The 22,500-nt window shown below is 45.1% G+C and overlaps 1 pseudogene; it reads right to left on the minus strand.

The window, feature by feature from the left end:
• LOC115115761 (dedicator of cytokinesis protein 1-like) overlaps window positions 1–22,500 on the minus strand; it is a 209,631-nt pseudogene that overhangs the window by 114,616 nt on the left and 72,515 nt on the right.

Here is a 22,500-nt window from a genome sequence, read left to right on the forward strand (position 1 = left end):
TGTGTGTGTGTGTGTGTGTGTGTGTGTGTGTGTGTGTGTGTGTCTGTGTGTGTATGTGTGTGTCTGTGTGTGTGTCTGTGTGTGTGTGTGTGTGTGTGTGTGTGTGTGTGTGTCTGTGTGTGTGTGTGTGTATATCTGTGTGTGTGTGTGTGTGTGTGTGTGTATATCTGTGTGTGTGTGTGTGTGTGTGTGTGTGTGTCCAGCTGTAGCAGCTGTGATGAAGGGAGCAGAGTGAGTTAATAACAGAGGGAAACACATGAAGGTCAACCTCTGTTTGATCTACAAACACATTTACATTTAGATTCGTTCACCTTCCAGTCCCAGTGCTCAGTGTTCTGGACCAGTGTCCTCTGGGTCTGTCCTACTGCTACAGTATTCTGGACCAGTGTCCTCCTCTGTCCTACTGCTACAGTGTTCTGGACCAGTGTCCTCCTCTGTCCTACTGCTACAGTGTTCTGGACCAGTGTCCTCTGGGTCTGTCCTACTGCTACAGTGTTCTGGGTCTGTCCTACTGCTACAGTATTCTGGACTAGTGTCTTCTGGGTCTGTCCTACTGCGACAGTGTTCTGGACCAGTGTCCTCTGGGTCTGTCCTACTGCTACAGTGTTCTGGACCAGTGTCCTCTGGGTCTGTCCCAGTGCTCAGTATTCTGGACCAGTGTCCTCTGGGTCTGTCCTACTGCTACAGTGTTCTGGACCAGTGTCCTCTGGGTCTGTCCTACTGCTACAGTGTTCTGGACCAGTGTCCTCTGGGTCTGTCCTACTGCTACAGTGTTCTGGACCAGTTTTTTTTATTTATTTCACCTTTATTTAACCAGGTAGGCTAGTTGAGAACAAGTTCTCATTTGCAACTGCGACCTGGCCAAGATAAAGCATAGCAGTGTGAACAGACAACACAGAGTTACACATGGAGTAAACAATTAACAAGTCAATAACACAGTAGAAAAAAAATGGGCAGTCTATATACAATGTGTGCAAAAGGCATGAGGAGGTAGGCGAATAATACAATTTTGCAGATTAACACTGGGGTGATAAATGATCAGATGGTCATGTACAGGTAGAGATATTGGTGTGCAAAAGAGCAGAAAAGTAAATAAATAAATAAAAAAAACAGTATAAAAACAGTATGGGAATGAGGTAGGTGAAAATGGGTGGGCTATTTACCAATAGACTATGTACAGCTGCAGCGATCGGTTAGCTGCTCGGATAGCTGATGTTTGAAGTTGGTGAGGGAGATAAAAGTCTCCAACTTCAGCGATTTTTGCAGTTCGTTCCAGTCACAGGCAGCAGAGTACTGGAACGAAAGGCGGCCAAATGAGGTGTTGGCTTTAGGGATGATCAGTGAGATACACCTGCTGGAGCGTGTGCTACGGATGGGTGTTGCCATCGTGACCAGTGAACTGAGATAAGGCGGAGCTTTACCTAGCATGGACTTGTAGATGACCTGGAGCCAGTGGGTCTGGCGACGAATATGTAGCGAGGGCCAGCCGACTAGAGCATACAAGTCGCAGTGGTGGGTGGTATAAGGTGCTTTGGTGACAAAACGGATGGCACTATGATAGACTGCATCCAGTTTGCTGAGTAGAGTGTTGGAAGCCATTTTGTAGATGACATCGCCGAAATCGAGGATCGGTAGGATAGTCAGTTTTACTAGGGTAAGCTTGGCGGCGTGAGTGAAGGAGGCTTTGTTGCGGAATAGAAAGCCGACTCTTGATTTGATTTTCGATTGGAGATGTTTGATGTGAGTCTGGAAGGAGAGTTTGCAGTCTAGCCAGACACCTAGGTACTTATAGATGTCCACATATTCAAGGTCGGAACCATCCAGGGTGGTGATGCTAGTCGGGCATGCGGGTGCAGGCAGCGATCGGTTGAAAAGCATGCATTTGGTTTTACTCGCGTTTAAGAGCAGTTGGAGGCCACGGAAGGAGTGCTGTATGGCATTGAAGCTCGTTTGGAGGTTAGATAGCACAGTGTCCAATGACGGGCCGAAAGTATATAGAATGGTGTCGTCTGCGTAGAGGTGGATCAGGGAATCGCCCGCAGCAAGAGCAACATCATTGATATATACAGAGAAAAGAGTCGGCCCGAGAATTGAACCCTGTGGCACCCCCATAGAGACTGCCAGAGGACCGGACAGCATGCCCTCCGATTTGACACACTGAACTCTGTCTGCAAAGTAATTGGTGAACCAGGCAAGGCAGTCATCCGAGAAACCGAGGCTATTGAGTCTGCCGATAAGAATATGGTGATTGACAGAGTCGAAAGCCTTGGCGAGGTCGATGAAGACGGCTGCACAGTACTGTCTTTATCGATGGCGGTAATGATATCGTTTAGTACCTTGAGCGTGGCTGAGGTGCACCCGTGACCGGCTCGGAAACCAGATTGCACAGCGGAGAACGTACGGTGGGATTCGAGATGGTCAGTGACCTGTTTGTTGACTTGGCTTTCGAAGACCTTAGATAGGCAGGGCAGGATGGATATAGGTCTATAGCAGTTTGGGTCCAGGGTGTCTCCCCCTTTGAAGAGGGGGATGACTGCGGCAGCTTTCCAATCCTTGGGGATCTCAGACGATATGAAAGAGAGGTTGAACAGGCTGGTAATAGGGGTTGCGACAATGGCGGCAGATAGTTTCAGAAATAGAGGGTCCAGATTGTCAAGCCCAGCTGATTTGTACGGGTCTAGGTTTTGCAGCTCTTTCAGAACATCTGCTATCTGGATTTGGGTAAAGGAGAACCTGGAGAGGCTTGGGCGAGGAGCTGCGGGGGCGGAGCTGTTGGCCGAGGTTGGAGTAGCCAGGCGGAAGGCATGGCCAGCCGTTGAGAAGTGCTTATTGAAGCTTTCGATAATCGTGGATTTATCGGTGGAGACCGTGTTACCTAGCCTCAGTGCAGTGGGCAGCTGGGAGGAGGTGCTCTTGTTCTCCATGGACTTCACAGTGTCCCAGAACTTTTTGGAGTTGGAGCTACAGGATGCAAACTTCTGCCTGAAGAAGCTGGCCTTAGCTTTCCTGACTGACTGCGTGTATTGGTTCCTGACTTCCCTGAACAGTTGCATATCACGGGGGCTATTCGATGCTATTGCAGTCCGCCACAGGATGTTTTTGTGCTGGTCGAGGGCAGTCAGGTCTGGAGTGAACCAAGGGCTGTATCTGTTCTTGGTTCTGCATTTTTTGAACGGAGCATGCTTATCTAAAATGGTGAGGAAGTTACTTTTAAAGAATGACCAGGCATCCTCAACTGACGGGATGAGGTCAATGTCCTTCCAGGATACCCGGGCCAGGTCGATTAGAAAGGCCTGCTCACAGAAGTGTTTTAGGGAGCGTTTGACAGTGATGAGGGGTGGTCGTTTGACTGCGGCTCCGTGGCGGATACAGGCAATGAGGCAGTGATCGCTGAGATCCTGGTTGAAGACAGCGGAGGTGTCCTCCCAGTGTCCTCCTCTGTCCTACTGCTACAGTGTTCTGGACCAGTGTCCTCCTCTGTCCTACTGCTACAGTGTTCTGGACCAATGTCCTCCTCTGTCCTACTGCTACAGTATTCTGGACCAGTGTCCTCCTCTGTCCTACTGCTACAGTATTCTGGACCAGTGTCCTCCTCTGTCCTACTGCTACAGTGTTCTGGACCAGTGTCCTCCTCTGTCCTACTGCTACAGTGTGCTGGACCAGTGTCCTCCTCTGTCCTACTGCTACAGTGTTCTGGACCAGTGTCCTCCTCTGTCCTACTGCTACAGTACTCTGGACCAGTGTCCTCCTCTGTCCTACTGCTACAGTGTTCTGGACCAGTGTCCTCCTCTGTCCTACTGCTACAGTGTTCTGGGTCTGTCCTACTGCTACAGTGTTCTGGGTCTGCCCTACTGCTACAGTGTTCTGGGTCTGTCCTACTGCTACAGTGTTCTGGGTCTTTCCTACTGCTACAGTGTTCTGGACCAGTGTCCTCTGGGTCTGTCCTACTGCTACAGTGTTCTGGACCAGTGTCCTCTGGGTCTGTCCTACTGCTACAGTGTTCTGGACCAGTTTCCTCTGGGTCAGTCCTACTGCTACAGTGTTCTGGACCAGTTTCCTCTGGGTCTGTCCTACTGCTACAGTGTTCTGGACCAGTGTCCTCTGGGTCTGTCCTACTGCTACAGTGTTCTGGACCAGTGTCCTCCTCTGTCCTACTGCTACAGTACAGTACCTGTCTCCATCTCATTTAGTTGAGACCAGTGTCTCCATCTCATTTAGTTCAGGACTAATATAACAGGAGTGTTTTTATTTAGTTCAGGACTAATATAACAGGAGATACAGTACCTGTCTCCATCTCATTTAGTTCAGGACTAATATAACAGGAGATACAGTACCTGTCTCCATCTCATTTAGTTCAGGACTAATATAACAGGAGATACAGTACCTGTCTCCATCTCATTTAGTTCAGGACTAATATAACAGGAGATACAGTACCTGACTCCATCTCATTTAGTTCAGGACTAATATAACAGGAGATACAGTACCTGACTCCATCTCATTTAGTTCAGGACTAATATAACAGGAGATACAGTACCTGACTCCATCTCATTTAGTTCAGGACTAATATAACAGGAGATACACTCCATCTCATTTAGTTCAGGACTAATATAACAGGAGATACAGTACCTGACTCCATCTCATTTAGTTCAGGACTAATATAACAGGAGATACAGTACCTGACTCCATCTCATTTAGTTCAGGACTAATATAACAGGAGATACAGTACCTGATACTCCATCTCATTTAGTTCAGGACTAATATAACAGGAGATACAGTACCTGACTCCATCTCATTTAGTTCAGGACTAATATAACAGGAGATACAGTACCTGACTCCATCTCATTTAGTTCAGGACTAATATAACAGGAGATACAGTACCTGACTCCATCTCATTTAGTTCAGGACTAATATAACAGGAGATACAGTACCTGACTCCATCTCCATCTCATTTAGTTCAGGACTAATATAACAGGAGATCCATCAGTTCAGGACCTGTCTCCATCTCATTTAGTTCAGGACTAATATAACAGGAGATACAGTACCTGACTCCATCTCATTTAGTTCAGGACTAATATAACAGGAGATACAGTACCTGACTCCATCTCATTTAGTTCAGGACTAATATAACAGGAGATACAGTACCTGTCTCCATCTCATTTAGTTCAGGACTAATATAACAGGAGATACAGTACCTGACTCCATCTCATTTAGTTCAGGACTAAGGACTAATATAACAGGAGATACAGTACCTGACTCCATCTCATTTAGTTCAGGACTAATATAACAGGAGATACAGTACCTGTCTCCATCTCATTTAGTTCAGGACTAATATAACAGGAGATACAGTACCTGTCTCCATCTCATTTAGTCCAGGACTAATATAACAGGAGATACAGTACCTGTCTCCATCTCATTTAGTCCAGGACTAATATAACAGGAGATACAGTACCTGTCTCCATCTCATTTAGTCCAGGACTAATATAACAGGAGATACAGTACTACTCAGAGAATGTAAAGGATGAAACTAAATAGACATTTTCATCAAGTAGTAATATGCATTAATATGTTAATATGATGTAAACACTCCGTATGACAAGACTGACACACCGACAGACACACCCGACAGACACACCGACAGACACACCGACAGACACACCGACAGACACACCGACAGACAGACAGACAGACAGACAGAGACAGCCAGACAGACAGACAGCCAGACAGACAGAGACGACAGACAGACAGACAGACAGACAGACAGACAGACAGACAGACAGACAGACAGACAGACAGACAGACAGACAGACAGACAGACAGGACAGACAGACAGACCAGACAGACAGACAGACAGACAGTGTTTGTTCAGAACAGAAGCAGACAGTTCCAGAACAGACAGAGAAACAGATGCCAGACAGACAGAAATAGAAAGACAGTTGAATACAGACAGACAGTCACAGATGATGTCAACAGAAGACAGAACACAGACTGACAGGAGGAGATGCATACCTACCATCTGCTAAAGTCATGTTTGTTCTGGAACTTTGAAGGGAGTTCTAGAACAGGTCACAATGAGTTCACTAAAACAGAACACAACTGTAAAGTAGGAAATATTAAAGTGTTGAATATAAACGAACTGGTCACAATGATGTCAACTAAAACAGAACACAACTGTAAAGTAGGAGATGCTCTACCATACAAACTAAAGTCATGCTTAGACCCTCCCAGTCTGATGAATGTGTTGGGGGTTAAGGTCACAATGAGTTCAACTAAAACAGAACACAACTGTAAAGTAGGAGATGCTCTACCATACAAACTAAAGTCATGCTTAGACCCTCCCAGTCTGATGAATGTGTTGGGGGTTAAGGTCACAATGAGTTCAACTAAAACAGAACACAACTGTAAAGTAGGAGATGCTCTACCATACAAACTAAAGTCATGCTTAGACCCTCCCAGTCTGATGAATGTGTTGGGGGTTAAGGTCACAATGAGTTCAACTAAAACAGAACACAACTGTAAAGTAGGAGATGCTCTACCATACAAACTAAAGTCATGCTTAGACCCTCCCAGTCTGATGTATGTGTTGGGGGTTAACGTGTGTAGATTTTGGTGGTGAAGCACTTTGTGAAGACTGCTGATGTATGGGAAAAGGACTTTATAAATATCATTGATTGATTGATTGATTGATTGATTGATTGACTGTAATCTCTGTGATAAGTATACACTGTCAGGGATAGTTCCTGATGTCTGTCTGACTCAATCGATCAACATTTTATTTTATCAAGCCCATTTTACATCAGCAGTGCTGTACAGAAACCCAGCCTAAAACCCCAGAGAGCAATGCAGAGGCAGAAGAACAGTGGCTAGGAAGACTCCATAGAAAGGCCAGAACCTAGGAAGAAACCTAGAGAGGAACCAGGCTCCGATGTGTGGCCAGTCCTCTGCTGGCTGTCTTGACTGTTATCTCTGTGGTAAGGATACACTGTGAGGAAGAGGTCTTGATGTCCTCGCCGGGCGGCGTGGTCGTCTTCATCTTGTCCGCGTTGGGGAACTGGGTGAGCAGTCTGGCCTCAAAGTCTTCTCTCCTCTCGTACTCCTTCCCCCTATAGATGAACATCTTGTTCTGAGAGGAGAAAAACAGAGAGAACGTTGTAGGGGTTTTACACACCACTTCTGTCTGACCAGTCGAAGCCACGCTGGGCTCCGGGGGGTGGGGTGAGGGTTCGCCACCGAGGCAGCTCAATTTCACCCTGCCATGCTTCACTACACTGGACTAGTGACGAACACAGATCACACACACGCACACACACACACACACACACACACACACACACAGTGTGATATGGGGTTGAATGGGTGTTGGATCTTGTGTATTGTGTAAACCTGCATGACTTTATTACCAGTGAACTGCTGTGAAAACAGAGAAACAATAGGCTCAATAGGCTTTGAACCCCGTTCTGTTCTCAACAGGCTTTGAACCCCGTTCTGTTCTCAACAGGCTTTGAACCCAGTTCTGCTCTCAACAGGCTTTGAACCCCGTTCTGTTCTCAACAGGCTTTGAACCCCGTTCTGTTCTCAACAGGCTTTGGACCCCGTTCTGCTCTCAACAGGCTTTGAACCCCGTTCTGTTCTCAACAGGCTTTGAACCCCGTTCTGTTCTAAACAGGCTTTGAACCCCGTTCTGTTCTCAACAGGCTTTGAACCCCGTTCTGTTCTCAACAGGCTTTGAACCCCGTTCTGTTCTCAACAGGCTTTGAACCCCGTTCTGCTCTCAATAGGCTTTGAACCCCGTTCTGTTCTCAACAGGCTTTGAACCCCGTTCTGTTCTCAACAGGCTTTGAACCCCGTTCTGTTCTCAACAGGCTTTGAACCCCGTTCTGTTCTCAACAGGCTTTGAACCCCGTTCTGTTCTCAACAGGCTTTGAACCCCGTTCTGTTCTCAACAGGCTTTGAACCCCGTTCTGTTCTCAACAGGCTTTGAACCCCGTTCTGTTCTCAACAGGCTTTGAACCCCGTTCTGCTCTCAACAGGCTTTGAACTTTGTTAATGTCACATACGCTGATGCTTTCTGTGCATGAATTGCCATGGCGCAGAAGAATTGCCATGGAGGCGCAGAGAGACGAGAGATTGGACTTCGCTGAGTTCGCTCCATTAGTTTGCACTATATAGATCGATTAAACATTAGGGTACAGGGTACAGCCTATTGGATACTGTCTATTGCCTACTGTCTATTAGCTACTGTCTATTGGCTACTGTCTAAAACTGTAAGGGTACAGCCTATTGGCTACAGACTAAACTGTCAGGGTACAGCCTATTGGCTACTGTCTAAAACTGTAAGGATACAGCCTATTGGCTACTGTCTAAAACTGTAAGGGTACAGCCTATTGGCTACTGTCTAAAACTGTAAGGATATACTATTGGCTACTGTCTAAAACTGTACGGATACAGCCTATTGGCTACTGTCTAAAACTGTAAGGATATACTATTGGCTACTGTCTAAAACTGTAAGTGTACAGCCTATTGGCTACTGTCTAAAACTGTAAGGGTACAGCCTATTGGCTACTGTCTAAAACTGTAAGGGCACAGCCTATTGGCTACTGTCTAAAACTGTAAGGGTACAGCCTATTGGCTACTGTCTAAAACTGTAAGGATATACTATTGGCTACTGTCTAAAACTGTACGGATACAGCCTATTGGCTACTGTCTAAAACTAAGGGCACAGCCTATTGGCTACTGTCTAAAACTGTAAGGATATACTATTGGCTACTGTCTAAAACTGTAAGGGTTCAGCCTATTGGCTACTGTCTAAAACTAAGGGCACAGCCTATTGGCTACTGTCTAAAACTGTAAGGATATACTATTGGCTACTGTCTAAAACTGTAAGGGTTCAGCCTATTGGCTACTGTCTAAAACTGTAAGGGCACAGCCTATTGGCTACTGTCTAAAACTGTAAGGGCACAGCCTATTGGCTACTGTCTAAAACTGTAAGGGCACAGCCTATTGGCTACTGTCTAAAACTGTAAGGATACAGCCTATTGGCTACTGTCTAAAACTGTAAGGATACAGTCTCCAGTTTCCGCTCATAAGACCAGAAATGTGCTCAGTGCCCCAAAATAAGAGGGAACATTGAAGACGGGCAAACTACACTGAACCGAAAATATAAACACAACATGGTATGTGTTGGTCCCATGTTTCATGAGCTGAAATAAAACAAACCAGAAATGTTTCATGAGCTGAAATAAAACAAACCAGAAATGTTTCATGAGCTGAAATAAAACAAACCAGAAATGTTTCATGAGCTGAAATAAAACAAACCAGAAATGTTTCATGAGCTGAAATAAAACAAACCAGAAAAATGAAATAAAACAAACCAGAAATGTTTCATGAGCTGAAATAAAACAAACCAGAAATGTTTCATGAGCTGAAATAAAAATAAAACTGAAATAAAAACCAGAAATGTTTCATGAGCTGAAATAAAACATCCCAGAAATGTTTCATGAGCTGAAATAAAACAAACCAGAAATGTTTCATGAGCTGAAATAAAACATCCCAGAAATGTTTCATGAGCTGAAATAAAACAAACCAGAAATGTTTCATGAGCTGAAATAAAACAAACCAGAAATGTTTCATGAGCTGAAATGAGCTGAAATGAAATAAAACAAACCAGAAATGTTTCATGAGCTGAAATAAAACAAACCAGAAATGTTTCATGAGCTGAAATAAAACAAACCAGAAATGTTTCATGAGCTGAAATAAAACAAACCAGAAATGTTTCATGAGCTGAAATAAAACAAACCAGAAATGTTTCATGAGCTGAAATAAAACAAACCAGAAATGTTTCATGAGCTGAAATAAAACAAACCAGAAATGTTTCATGAGCTGAAATAAAACAAACCAGAAATGTTTCATGAGCTGAAATAAAACAAACCAGAAATGTTTCATGAGCTGAAATAAAACAAACCAGAAATGTTTCATGAGCTGAAATAAAACAAACCAGAAATGTTTCATGAGCTGAAATAAAAAAACCAGAAATGTTTCATGAGCTGAAATAAAAAACCAGAAATGTTTCATGAGCTGAAATAAAACAAACCAGAAATGTTTCATGAGCTGAAATAAAACAAACCAGAAATGTTTCATGAGCTGAAATAAAACAAACCAGAAATGTTTCATGAGCTGAAATAAAACAAACCAGAAATGTTTCATGAGCTGAAATAAAACAAACCAGAAATGTTTCATGAGCTGAAATAAAACAAACCAGAAATGTTTCATGAGCTGAAATAAAACAAACCAGAAATGTTTCATGAGCTGAAATAAAACAAACCAGAAATGTTTCATGAGCTGAAATAAAACAAACCAGAAATGTTTCATGAGCTGAAATAAAACAAACCAGAAATGTTTCATGAGCTGAAATAAAACAAACCAGAAATGTTTCATGAGCTGAAAAATGAGCTGAAAAAACAAACCAGAAATGTTTCATGAGCTGAAATAAAACAAACCAGAAATGTTTCATGAGCTGAAATAAAACAAACCAGAAATGTTTCATGAGCTGAAATAAAACAAACCAGAAATGTTTCAAGCTGAAATAAAACAAACCAGAAATGTTTCATGAGCTGAAATAAAACAAACCAGAAATGTTTCATGAGCTGAAATAAAACAAACCAGAAATGTTTCATGAGCTGAAATAAAACAAACCAGAAATGTTTCATGAGCTGAAATAAAACAAACCAGAAATGTTTCATGAGCTGAAATAAAACAAACCAGAAATGTTTCATGAGCTGAAATAAAACAAACCAGAAATGTTTCATGAGCTGAAATAAAACAAACCAGAAATGTTTCATGAGCTGAAATAAAACAAACCAGAAATGTTTCATAAGCTGAAATAAAACATCCCAGAAATGTTTCATGAGCTGAAATAAAACATCCCAGAAATGTTTCATGAGCTGAAATAAAACAAACCAGAAATGTTCCATACGCACAAAAAGCTTATTTCTCTCAAATGTTGTGCACATTTTGCTTACATTACTTTTAGTCAGATTTTCCTTTGCCAAGATAATCCATCCACCTGACAGGTGTGGCATATCAAGAAGTTGATTAAACAGCATGATCATTACACAGGTGCACCTTGTGCTGGGGACAATAAAAGGCCACTCTAAAATGTGCAGTCTTGTCACACGACACAATGTCACGGATGTCTCATGTTTTGACGGAGTGTGCGATTGGCATGCTGACTGCAGGAATGTCCAACAGGGTTGTATCCAGAGAATGCAATGTTCATTTCTCTACCATAAGCCGCCTCCAATGTCGTTTTAGAGAATTAGGCAATGAGTCCAACTGGGTTTAGAACCACAGACCACGTGTATGGTGTTGTGCGGGCGGGCGGTTTGCTGATGTCAACGTCGTGAACAGAGTGGCGTTTGGGGTTATGAACAGGCACAAGCTACGGACAACGGACACAATTGCGTTTTATCAATGGCAATTTGAATTACAGAGAGCTACCGTGACGAGATCCTGAGGCCCATTACGAGGCCCGTTTTGTTTAAGGTATCTGTGAGCAACAAAATACATATCTGTATTCCCAGTCATGTGAAATCCATAGATTAGGACCTAATGTGTATGTTACCACGCAGTAATTAAAAAAAAAACTCAGTTTGGTGGAAACTCACTCCTGTTGGGAAAATGTGCATATTTTATTTTTGAAAATTCTATACTATAGAATCAGAAACACTGAGGTAAAACCAGGATATCGCTGGTCTATTTCATGTGGGACCTCAGATAGAGCTTCTATCACACACACACTGCCGTTTAAACATTAATTACTTAACTAGGCAAGTCAGTTAAGAACAAATTCCTATTGACCGTGACGGTCTACCTACAGGGTCAGCGCCTGGAGACAATTAGGGTTAAGTGCCTTGCTCAAAGGACACGGACAGGTTTTTCACCTTGTCGGATTGGGTATTCGAACCAGCGACCTTTCGGTTACTGTCCCAACGCTCTAATCGCTAGGCTACCTGCCGCCCCATTCTATCGGGGTGTGTGTGTGTGTGTTCCTCTCAATGTCATGGTGCTCATTACTCAGCTCCCAGAATGCACCATTCTGACAGAGAAAGGAAATCACAGTCTGTCACAGAGGAGGCGAAGAAGCAACAACAGAAAACGGTTCTCGTACTTCGGCTAGTCAATAATTCATTACTGTTTTTTGGTAAATGGAAAAACACAGTCGGCCAAGAAACTAGTGTCATGACGAAGTCAATAAGAAGAAGAATAGAAAATCAAACAGCATCTAGAATGAAATTCATAGATTATTTAAACATGCTGTCGGCAGAGGGGTTTATGGGGCTATAAATGGAATCCAAATATCTCCAAATGCATGGTGGGAAAACTAATACAAAGTCTGTTTGTTAGCGATGGAGACTTAGGTTCAACACGATAAAACATACAGGAGATCAATCAACCATTTCAATCAACCAGATCAATCAACCAGATCAATCAACCATTTCAATCAACCAGATCAATCAACCATTTCAATCAACCAGATCAATCAACCAGATCAATCAACCAGATCAATCAACCAGATCAATCAACCAGATCAATCAACCATTTCAATCAACCAGATCAATCAACCATATCAATCAACCAGATCAATCAACCAGATCAATCAACCATTTCAATCAACCAGATCAATCAACCATTTCAATCAACCATTTCAATCAACCAGATCAATCAACCAGATCAATCAACCAGATCAATCAACCATTTCAATCAACCATGATCTTAGCAATGACCCATGAAAGTCAATGAGCCAAGAACGCAAAGGACACGACAAGGCTAAATTGGTGCTGAAGCTGACAAGGCAGCCATCTTAGGTCACAGGAGTGTGTAGAAACTAACACACCGTTTGCCATCTTAGGTCACAGGAGTGTGTAGAAACTAACACACCGTTTGCCATCTTAGGTCACAGGAGTGTGTAGAAACTAACACACCGTTTGCCATCTTAGGTCACAGGAGTGTGTAGAAACTAACACACCGTTTGCCATCTTAGGTCACAGGAGTGTGTAGAAACTAACACACCGTTTGTCATCTTAGGTCACAGGAGTGTGTAGAAACTAACACACCGTTTGTCATCTTAGGTCACAGGAGTGTGTAGAAACTAACACACCGTTTGAAGAGGACAAAACATACCTGATGAGATGAGTGTGTAGAAACTAGCACACCAAACCACTAACACACAAATGTATGAGATGAGGAAACTTTGTTTGTTTGTCCCAGTCAGTAAACGCAGAAGCTTTTCCAGTGTCCCAAATGGCAGCCTATTCCCTATGTAGTGCACTACTTTTGACTAGAAACCTATGGAACCTGTTCAAAATTAGAGCCCTCTATAGGGATTACGGTACTGTTTGGGACAGAACCCACTGTACGTCTGAGAGAACTCGGTGTCATAGGAACGTGACAGCTTATATTTTTAAAGTGCGGGAACACAGTTTGATAAATATCTTCAGACAACTTTTGGAAAGCCTGAACACTTCCGTTGAGCCAAGCAGCTGAGATAAACAGAAACACTGCAGCTTTACAGGAACAGACGGAACACAAGTCAGAGAAAGACGGAGGAATGAAGTACTTAATTTAATAGCCCTGCTCTACCGATCGCTAGATACATTCAGTCTGCCTTCCCAGAAGTCCTTTCTCCTGATCCATTCAGTCAGACTGCCTTCCCAGAAGTCCTTTCTCCTGATCCATTCAGTCAGACTGACTTCCCAGAAGTCCTTTCTCCTGATCCATTCAGTCAGACTGCCTTCCCAGAAGTCCTTTCTCCTGATCCATTCAGTCAGACTGCCCTCCCAGAAGTCCTTTCTTCTGATCCATTCAGTCAGACTGCCTTCCCAGAAGTCCTTTCTCCTGATCCATTCAGTCAGACTGCCTTCCCAAAAGTCCTTTCCCCTGATCCATTCAGTCAGACTGCCTTCCCAGAAGTCCTTTCTCCTGATCCATTCAGTCAGACTGCCTTCCCAGAAGTCCTTTCTGTTGATCCATTCAGTCAGACTGCCTTCCCAGAAGTCCTTTCTAGTGATCCATTCAGTCAGACTGCCTTCCCAGAAGTCCTGTCTGTTGATCCATTCAGTCAGACTGCCTTCCCAGAAGTCCTTTCTCCTGATCCATTCAGTCAGACTGCCCTCCCAGAAGTCATTTCTTCTGATCCATTCAGTCAGACTGCCCTCCCAGAAGTCCTTTCTGTTGATCCATTCAGTCAGACTGCCTTCCCAGAAGTCCTTTCTGTTGATCCATTCAGTCAGACTGCCTTCCTAGAAGTCATTTCTCCTGATCCATTCAGTCAGACTGCCTTCCTAGAAGTACTTTTTGTTGATCCATTCAGTCAGACTGCCTTCCCAGAAGTCCTTTCTCCTGATCCATTCAGTCAGACTGCCCTCCCAGAAGTCCTTTCTTCTGATCCATTCAGTCAGACTGCCCTCCCAGAAGTCCTTTCTGTTGATCCATTCAGTCAGACTGCCTTCCCAGAAGTCCTTTCTGTTGATCCATTCAGTCAGACTGCCTTCCTAGAAGTCATTTCTCCTGATCCATTCAGTCAGACTGCCTTCCTAGAAGTACTTTTTGTTGATCCATTCAGTCAGACTGCCTTCCCAGAAGTCCTTTCTCCTGATCCATTCAGTCAGACTGCCTTCCCAGAAGTCCTTTCTCCTGATCCATTCAGTCAGACTGCCTTCCCAGAAGTCCTTTCTCCTGATCCATTCAGTCAGACTGCCTTCCCAGAAGTCCTGTCTGTTGATCCATTCAGTCAGACTGCCTTCCCAGAAGTCCTTTCTTCTGATCCATTCAGTCAGACTGCCTTCCCAGAAGTCCTGTCTGTTGATCCATTCAGTCAGACTGCCTTCCCAGAAGTACTTTCTCCGGATCCATTCGGTCAGACTGCCTTCCCAGAAGTCCTTTCTGTTGATCCATTCAGTCCGACTGCCTTCCCAGAAGTCCTTTCTCCCGATACATTCAGTCAGACTGCCTTCCCAGAAGTCCTGTCTGTTGATCCATTCAGTGAGACTGCCTTCCCAGAAGTCCTTTCTGTTGATCCATTCAGTCAGACTGCCTTCCCAGAAGTCCTTTCTGTTGATCCATTCAGTCAGACTGCCTTCCTAGAAGTCCTGTCTGTTGATCCATTCAGTCAGACTGCCTTCCCAGAAGTCCTTTCTGTTGATCCATTCAGTCAGACTGCCTTCCCAGAAGTCCTTTCTGTTGATCATTTCAGTCAGACTGCCTTCCCAGAAGTCATTTCTCCTGATCCATTCAGTCAGACTGCCTTCCTAGAAGTCATTTTTGCTGATCCATTAATCAGCGATTGGCTCGTCTCTAACCAATCAGAGTATCAAAGCCAATGACGATTTCCCAGAAAAGCCGCTTTTCCCACGTGTGAATGTGTTCAGTTTTTTAATAAGAGAATATCCTAATGCCTTCCACATTAGATACAAATACATCATAATCAGCTGAATTAAGCAGCTATGTTTACAATGTGTTCTTACGGAAGGAGAGAAGCAAAGTGCCTTCATTGGATGCAATGATATCTTTAATATAATTGATTTTTCTCCCCCCCAGAGGCAGGGAGATACTGACATACAAACAGCAACATGAAGAAGACACTAAAAACCCCCCACTGCAAACACAATGTATCTCAATTAGCCTCCGATAAATACTTCCCTAACGACTCGTGCAGAGAGCCCAGGATTGATATTACATTAAGTGTTCATTATTTTATAATTTAATATAGTATGGATTCTGAATGAAGTCTACACTTCTTCACACTGAAGCGCATTCCACATTTCACCCTTTCCCCTATGTAGTGCACTACTTTTGAAGGCTCTGGTTATAAGTAGTGCACTACTTTTGAATGCTCTGGTTATAAGTAGTGCACTACTTTTGAATGCTCTGGTTATAAGTAGTGCACTACTTTTGAAGGCTCTGGTTATAAGTAGTGCACTACTTTTGAAGGCTCTGGTCATAAGTAGTGCACTACTTTTGAAGGCTCTGGTTATAAGTAGTGCACTACTTTTGAATGCTCTGGTTATAAGTAGTGCACTACTTTTGAAGGCTCTGGTTATAAGTAGTGCACTACTTTTGAAGGCTCTGGTTATAAGTAGTGCACTACTTTTGAATGCTCTGGTTATAAGTAGTGCACTACTTTTGAAGGCTCTGAATGGATCCACTATTCATACATATTTTTTATTTAACCTTTATTTAACTAGTTAATAAGAACAAATTCTTATCTACAATGACGGCGTAGGAACAGTGGGCAGAACGACAGATTTTTACCTTGTCAGCTCAGGGATTAGATCTTGCAACCTTTCGGTTACAAGTCCAACGCTCTAACTACTACGCCTCTAACCAGGGACAAAGACTATCATCCCTAGTCCAATAGGACAGTGAGAGGAATAAAGACTATCATCCCTAGTCCAATAGGATTAGTGAGAGGGATAACGGCTATCATCCCTGGTCCAATAGGACAGTGAGAGGGATAAAGACTAACATCCCTAGTCCAATAGGACAGTGAGAGAAATAAAGACTAACATCCCTAGTCCAATAGGACAGTGAGAGGAATAAAGACTAACATCCCTAGTCCAATAGGACAGTGAGAGAAATAAAGACTATCATCCCTAGTCCAATAGGACAGTGAGAGGGATAACGGCTATCATCCCTGGTCCAATAGGACAGTGAGAGGGATAACGGCTATCATCCCGAATCCAATAGGACAGTGAGAGGGGTAACGGCTATCATCCCTAATCCAATAGGACAGTGAGAGGGGTAACGGATATCATCCCTAATCCAATAGGACAGTGAGTCGGGTAACGGATATCATCCCTAATCCAATAGGACAGTGAGAGGGATAATGGGTATCATCCCTGGTCCAATAGGACAGTGAGATGGATAAAGACTATCATCCCTAGTCCAATAGGACAGTGAGAGGGGTAACGGCTATCATCCCGAATCCAATAGGACAGTGAGAGGGGTAACGGCTATCATCCCTAGTCCAATAGGACAGTGAGAGGGGTAACGGCTATCATCCCTAGTCCAATAGGACGACAGTGAGAGAGGATAAAGACTATCATCCCTAGTCCAATAGGACGACAGTGAGAGGGATAAAGACTATCATCCCTAGTCCAATAGGACAGTCAGTGAGGTAACGGCTATCATCCCTGGTCCAATAGGACAGTCAGTGAGGTAACGGCTATCTGGTGCAGAACATCAGTGATTTACTGGAGATCAGTAGAGGCCAGGGCACAAAACACTAACCCACTTTAGCTGGCAATAATAATCTAGTTTAGTTAATGTTGTTGTGCAGCTATTAAGGAGAAAACACACTCTCCAGCCCTTACAAGATTAATGCTCCGTGGTAAATTGCCATTTTATTCGGGGGGAAAGAACATTGTCCCCTTTAAAAACCGCACAGCATATTCCCGTGTCCCAAATCACAGCCTGTTTCCCTATATAGTGCACTACTTTTGAATAAGCCTATTGGGGTTCTGGTCAAAAATAAGTGCAACTATATAGTGAATAGGCTTCCATTTGGGACACAGTCTTTGTTCCAGTATCTGATCAGTAACTTCTGGGCTGATACTAATAAGCTGAGGTTTTCATCTCACTGAATTAGATATGAGAAGTAATTTATTCATTACGACTTCCCCCCCCCTTTCTCTAGCAGGAAGTGGAGCATCTTTAGCTCCAAGAAGGTAGTCTACAGTAGACAGGATGTAGAGAAGTCTATGAGGTAGTCTACAGTAGACAGGATGTAGAGAAGTCTATGAGGTAGTCTACAGTAGACAGGATGTAGAGAAGTCTATGAGGTAGTCTACAGTAGACAGGATGTAGAGAAGTCTATGAGGTAGTGTACAGTAGACAGGATGTAGAGAAGTCTATGAGGTAGTCTACAGTAGACAGGATGTAGAGAAGTCTATGAGGTAGTCTACAGTAGACATCACTCTCTCTGTCCTCCTAACAGACACACATCACTCTCTCTGTCCTCCTAACAGACACACATCACTCTCTCTGTCCTCCTAACAGACACACATCACTCTCTCTGTCCTCCTAACAGACACACATCACTCTCTCTGTCCTCCTAACAGACACACATCACTCTCTCTGTCCTCCTAACAGACACACATCACTCTCTCTGTCCTCCAGACATACATCACTCTCTCTGTCCTCCAGACACACATCACTCTCTCTGTCCTCCTAACAGACACACATCACTCTCTCTGTCCTCCTAACAGACACACATCACTCTCTCTGTCCTCCTAACAGACACACATCACTCTCTCTGTCCTAACAGACACACATCACTCTCTCTGTCCTCCAGACACACATCACTCTCTCTGTCCCCCAGACACACATCACTCTCTCTGTCGTCCTAACAGACACACATCACTCTCTCTGTCCTCCTAACAGACACACATCACTCTCTCTGTCCTCCTAACAGACACACATCACTCTCTCTGTCCTCCAGACAGACATCACTCTCTCTGTCCCCCAGACACACATCACTCTCTCTGTCGTCCTAACAGACACACATCACTCTCTCTGTCCTCCAGACACACATCACTCTCTCTCTGTCCTCCTAACAGACACACATCACTCTCTCTGTCCTCCTAACAGACACACATCACTCTCTCTGTCCTCCAGACACACATCACTCTCTCTGTCCTCCAGACACACATCACTCTCTCTGTCCCCCAGACACACATCACTCTCTCTGTCCCCCAGACAAACATCACTCTCTCTGTCCCCCAGACAAACATCACTCTCTCTGTCCCCCAGACAAACATCACTCTCTCTGTCCCCCAGACACACATCACTCTCTCTGTCCTCCTAACAGACACACATCACTCTCTCTGTCCCCCAGACACACATCACTCTCTCTGTCCTCCTAACAGACACACATCACTCTCTCTGTCCTCCAAACACACATCACTCTCTCTGTCCTCCTAACAGACACACATCACTCTCTCTGTCCTCCTAACAGACACACATCACTCTCTCTGTCCTCCAGACACACATCACTCTCTCTGTCCTCCTAACAGACACACATCACTCTCTCTGTCCTCCTAACAGACACACATCACTCTCTCTGTCCTCCTAACAGACACACATCACTCTCTCTGTCCCCCAGACACACATCACTCTCTCTGTCCCCCAGACACACATCACTCTCTCTGTCCTCCAGACACACATCACTCTCTCTGTCCTCCAGACACACATCACTCTCTCTGTCCTCCAGACACACATCACTCTCTCTGTCCTCCAGACACACATCACTCTCTCTGTCCCCCAGACACACATCACTCTCTCTGTCCTCCAGACACACATCACTCTCTCTGTCCTCCAGACACACATCACTCTCTCTGTCCTCCTAACAGACACACATCACTCTCTCTGTCCTCCAGACACACATCACTCTCTCTGTCCCCCAGACACACATCACTCTCTCTGTCCCCCAGAAAGCTGATAACAGAATCAAAGAGAGGAGTGTGTATAGATGGACCCAGTCTATAAAGGCCTTTTAGACAGCCAGACAGACAAAGGCAGCACCTGGCTGTTCAATCTGTAATGGATGCTGTGCCCTGCTAGAGGAGGAAGGGTTTAGAGGGGCGCCTTGTGAACACAGTCTTCAACAGCCCTAATGGAATGATCAGACGAGGCCTCTTCCTTAAAGGAGCGTCATTACAGATGTTCTGGAAAGAGGACGACGTCGTGACAAAACAGTGAAGTGTCTCCCGCGTGGCAGAGCTCGAACACTACCGAAATCAATTACACGCCCTGGGAAAAGAGAGAGAATCAGTGACCCAGACCCAGTGACCCAGACACCAGTGACCCAGACACCAGACACCAGTGACCCAGACACCAGTGACCCAGACACCAGTGACCCAGACACCAGTGACCCAGACACCAGTGACCCAGACACCAGTGACCCAGACACCAATGACCCAGATACCAGTGACCCAGACACCAGTGACCCAGACACCAGTGACCCAGACACCAGTGACCCAGATGCTAATCAATAACCCCAACTCTTTCCACCTTCCATTTACATGGACACTGACATGGTAACTTTATCAGGTACGGATGTGAGAATAAAATACACTTTTGTTGACAGAAGACCAATCATTTGTTCACCACATGGCAGAAGACAGCGGGCAGATAACAACAGATAAAACCAGCTGAAGGTTCAGGTCAGACAGGAACACGATGTCAGAGGCTGACCCTCTGACACAACAAGTAGCTAGGAACCAATGGGGATCCTTAATAAACCCCAGGAAGAGGAGCTGCTGCCTTGGCAGGAACCAATGGGGATCCTTAATAAACCCCAGGAAGAGTAGCTGCCGCCTTGACAGGAACTAATGGGGATCCATAATAAACCAAGAAGAGTAGCTGCTACCTTTGCAGGAACTAATGGGGATCCATAATAAACCCCAGGAAGAGTAGCTGCTGCCTTGGCAGGAACTAATGGGGATCCATAACAAACCACAGGAAGAGTAGCTGCTGCCTTGGCAGGAACTAATGGGGATCCATAATAAACCCCAAGAAGAGTAGCTGCTGCCTTGGCAGGAACTAATGGGGATCCATAATAAACCCCAAGAAGAGTAGCTGCTGCCTTGGCAGGAACTAATGGGGATCCATAATAAACCCCAGGAAGAGTAGCTGCTGCCTTGGCAGGAACTAATGGGGATCCATAATAAACCCCAATAAGAGTAGCTGCTGCCTTGGCAGGAACTAATGGGGATCCATAATAAACCCCAGGAAGAGTAGCTGCTGCCTTGGCAGGAACTAATGGGGATCCATAATAAACCCCAGGAAGAGTAGCTGCTGCCTTGGCAGGAACTAATGGGGATCCATAATAAACCCCAGGAAGAGTAGCTGCAGCCTTGGCAGGAACTAATGGGGATCCATAATAAACCCCAGGAAGAGTAGCTGCTGTCTTGGCAGGAACTAATGGGGATCCATAATAAACCCCAGGAAGAGTAGCTGCTGCCTTGGCAGGAACTAATGGGGATCCATAATAAACCCCAGGAAGAGTAGCTGCTGCCTTGGCAGGAACTAATGGGGATCCATAATAAACCCCAGGAAGAGTAGGTGCTGCCTTGGCAGGAACTAATGGGGATCCATAATAAATATAAATACGTATTGAGAGAGAGACATAGAGACAGAGGGAAGAGAATAGGGGAGGAGAGGAGAGAGAGAGAGAGAGAGAGAGAGAGAGAGGGGGAGGGGAGGAGAGGAGAGAGAGAGAGAGAGAGAGAGGGGGAGGAGAGAGAGAGAGAGAGGGAGGGGGAGGGGGAGAGGAGAGGAGAGAGAGCGAGAGAAGAGGAGAGGAGAGGAGAGGAGAGAGAGAGAGAGAGAGAGAGAGAGGGGGGAGAGGAGAGAGAGAAGAGAAGAGTCACCCTCTGAGGGGAAGGCTTGATGGGAAAACCCTTGTCTATTAACAGACAGAAGTGTAAGAGGCTCCAGCTCACTGCTATGTAGCGTGATTACACACTTCTATTTAACAGAACATTCTCACAGTCCAAATATAATATCCTCTCTCCACGTCTTTCTAGCTCTCAGAGTGCAGCCTTACAGCCTGTTGGAAGTCTCCTCTCCTCTCCTCTCCTCTCCTCTCCTCTCCCCTCCTCTCCCCTCCCCTCCTCTCCCTCCCCTCCTCCTCTCCCCCCCTCCTCCCCCCTCCTCTCCTCTCCTCTCCACCATTCCAACACTCAAACGTCTTCTTGAAATTCAGGGAGAAAAACCAAAAGATAACACCACACCACAGAGTAAGAGGTTTGAATATGAGGCAGGGGACTCTACTGGCCGAGGCAGGGGACTCTACTGGCCGAGGCAGGGGACTCTACTGGCTGAGGTAATGTATTGGAGGCCGAGGCAGGGGACTCTACTGGCCGAGGCAGGGGACTCTACTGGCTGAGGTAATGTATTGAATGCTGAGGCAGGGGACTCTACTGGCTGAGGCAGGGGACTCTACTGGCTGAGGTAATGTATTGGAGGCTGAGGCTGGGGACTCTACTGGCCGAGGCAGGGGACTCTACTGGCTGAGGTAATGTATTGGAGGCCGAGGCAGGGGACTCTACTGGCCGAGGCAGGGGACTCTACTGGCCGAGGCAGGGGACTCTACTGGCTGAGGTAATGTATTGAATGCTGAGGCAGGGGACTCTACTGGCTGAGGCAGGGGACTCTACTGGCCGAGGTAATGTATTGGAGGCTGAGGCTGGGGACTCTACTGGCTGAGGTAATGTATTGACGGCTGGGGCAGGGGACTCTACTGGCTGAGGCAGGGGACTCTACTGGCTGAGGTAATGTATTGAATGGTGAGGCAGGGGACTCTACTGGCTGAGGTAATGTATTGAATGTTGAGGCGGGGGACTCTACTGGCTGAGGTAATGTATTGACGGCTGGGGCAGGGGACTCTACTGGCTGAGGCAGGGGACTCTACTGGCTGAGGTAATGTATTGAATGTTGAGGCAG

This window comes from Oncorhynchus nerka, linkage group LG10 (genome assembly GCF_034236695.1).
Source record: "Oncorhynchus nerka isolate Pitt River linkage group LG10, Oner_Uvic_2.0, whole genome shotgun sequence".
NCBI classification, from domain to species: domain Eukaryota; kingdom Metazoa; phylum Chordata; class Actinopteri; order Salmoniformes; family Salmonidae; genus Oncorhynchus; species Oncorhynchus nerka.